Consider the following 2,807-nt stretch of genomic DNA (forward strand, 5'->3'; position numbering starts at 1 on the left):
AGAGCTAGTTAGAGCCCTAGAGTCCAGAAGAGAGCTAGTTAGAGCCCTAGAGTCCAGAAGAGAGCTAATTAGAGCCCTAGAGTCCAGAAGAGAGCTAGTTAGAGCCCTAGAGTCCAAACCTGCTCCTGTCAGTTGCACAACCCACTCAGCCTCTTTCAGGCAGGCGGCAAGTCCATGTGCTTGAGCTGAGCCTAGCTTAGCACACTTTGGGGGTGAACTAGATCCTAGACTTATGAACCCTGCCTCTGTCCTTAGGCAAGTCCTGGCTGGCTTTACCCCTCAGGTTATAGGTGCAGCAGCGCCACGCAGGTCTCTTGGAGACCTTAGGGGCGTGATGGAGAGCTGTCAGGACACAAGAGGCTCCCCAAACAGCAGCATCATTGCAGGAGTCTGGGCACAGGCCTGGTGCCCAGGAAACAGCTGAGCGAATGGGAACGTTTCAGGACTGAGCAAGGTCAGGAGAGATGACTAGCTCAGGCTCCACCAGGCTGGCAGTAGGACCTCCCTGCTCCCAACCCTTGCTCTTCCTCTTCCTCCTTCCCAGGTGTCCCTTGGAAGGGACAGAGGGTTCCGTCTTGGTACCCCTTCAATAACCCAACCCACCCACACAAGAAGCTGCCCTCCCGTAGATTCCCATGCACATGGCTTCAGGAACAAGCTGTGTTCTAGTACTGTGGAGGAAGAGGTTACTGGGCACTGGTGGCCAGGGCCTGGGGCAGCGAGCCAATGGTGTAGGTGTGTACTAGCGGCAGGCTCCTTGAGAGGCTGGGTAAAATCCCTACAGATCCCCTCTGGGTTCAGACCTGTTCTTCATCTATTCCTACTGTGCTCTTGGGGAAGGGGCTGCTCATGGGCAGGGAGGGAAGCTCCCAGCACCCCAGAGCTCCAGACCTAGGCTGCTGCATTTGAGATTGGCATTATTCCAGGATCTGACAACCTGTCTCTCAGTATCAAGAACACAGTCATTAGAGATGCTTGGGATTAGGAGAAAGTGTGGAGCAGCTGTGAGCAAGAGGTGACTGGGAAGTAAGGTCTCTCCTCCTCTCCCTGTAGGGACAGGAGACCACAGAGACACATGTGGCCAAGGCTCGGAGACTCTGAGGTAAGGGAATCTCAGACCCCAGAGCCTCCTGATAGGAGAAAAGGATGCAGGGGGCTGCCATGTCATCCATCAGACTCGGGAGGCAGAGAGGATCATGGGACAGATAGCAAATGGCAAGGAGGGACTAAGGAAGATGCCAGAGTTCCCTGCTGTGTGTTGCAGGTGCAGGTGAGTGTAGGCAGAGTCTGTTCCTGGAGCTCAGACATGGGCAGGTAGAGGAGGCCTAAGCAAAACCACAGTGATGACGGTCTAAGCAAGACCACAGTGATGACGGCCTGAGCAAGAAAGACCACAGTGATGACGGTCTGGTACCAGTACCTTAGTTCTCGAGAAAGGCCCTTTCTCTCCATTGGCCTTAGGGATATGGGCTTGAGGCTCTAAGGTGTCTCTATAGCTCAAGGCTTCTGCATAATAATGGCAATGTGAAGTCAGTGGCCTGAGTTCAAGGTGCCATCAGCTGGGTGGGCCTTGGGAGCCTCGTGTGGGGTCCACATCCTAAGCTGTTTATCTCTGGGCCGGATAGAACCAGAGGTCAACCCCCCAGCCCGGTTCTTCCCCCAGCTTCCTGGGAGTAGAGGCCAGGACACTTGATAAACTGGGCACAAGGCTACTTGTTCCTTCCAGCTCCTCCGCTGTGACCAGGGAGGCTTCCGGCCATTGCTGGGCTTGCAATCTGGGAGGCGGGAACCTCCCAAGAGAGATGAGGAGTGAACCATGTGGTTGAGGACCACATGGCCAGGAACTCCTGATAACAAGACCAGGAGATAAGGGAAGGAGAGACTCTTCCAGAAAGATGGGGAAGTGGGGCTTGCCCCCAAGGCCCCAAGGACAGCAGGTGGGAGCTGTATTGGATTTTTCCAGGCCACTGCAGACTAGACTGAACCGGCCCTCACCCCAGCTTCAGTGCACAGCTAGCCCAGGGGTCTGCTTTTGTTTGGCTGGTTGTTGTTTTTTTCTTTTTTCTTTTAAGACAGAGTCTCACTCTGTAACCCAGGCTGAGTTCAAACTCACAGCAATCCCCCTGCCTCAGTCTCCCAAGTGCTGTGATTACAGATGTGGGCGATTCAGTGGTCACTGTCAGCTGAAGGAGGCATCAGCTATGCCTCCTCTCTCAGCTGGCTGCTCAGGTAACCAGAATATCATCCCAGTTCCTTCCAGGTCTAGAAGACCCTGTAGGCCTGGCCCAGTGGCCTTCCATCCCCGTTCCATCGCTCCATCACTCTGGTCCCCCCAGCCTTCCACCAGGACAAGAATGTGCACACCACAGGGCGTTTCCCTTCCCCTCTGTGCTGAGGGCTCTAATCCACTCATCAGCCAGGACTCCTTCCCTGGCAGGTCACACACACCCCTCACCGTCACCAGGTGGTTATTCCAGGCACAAAGATGCCAGATCGGGCTGAGAAGTGACTTAGAGTTGGAAGGGCCCAAAGTTGCTCATGTCCTTGGGTCCACTTATGCCCTGATGAGAGCTCCCCCACCTCATGTCCCACTACCTTTGTCCCTGACTTAGTGGCATCTGCATCTTGGCCTGGAGTGATTTGTGAGACCCTATTTATGCTCACGCCAGACCTGAGCCTGGTGGTCATGGGTCTAATTTGGCAGCCAAGGCCCATCACTGTCCCCGCCTTCTTCCGCCCTGGGCCACTCCCTCCAGAGAGTGCTTTGCCCACCCTAGAAGATACCAGCCTAACAGAGTCCAGCCCCC

At 55.1% G+C, this 2,807-nt stretch overlaps 1 protein-coding gene across 4 annotated transcripts in view; it reads right to left on the reverse strand.

Annotated features, from left to right (window-relative positions):
• Nucleotides 1–2,807, reverse strand: part of Espn (espin) — a 33,870-nt gene that overhangs the window by 30,371 nt on the left and 692 nt on the right. The gene's annotated exons all lie outside the window — the stretch shown is intronic.

This window comes from Mastomys coucha, unplaced genomic scaffold, assembly GCF_008632895.1.
Source record: "Mastomys coucha isolate ucsf_1 unplaced genomic scaffold, UCSF_Mcou_1 pScaffold18, whole genome shotgun sequence".
NCBI lineage: Eukaryota > Metazoa > Chordata > Mammalia > Rodentia > Muridae > Mastomys > Mastomys coucha.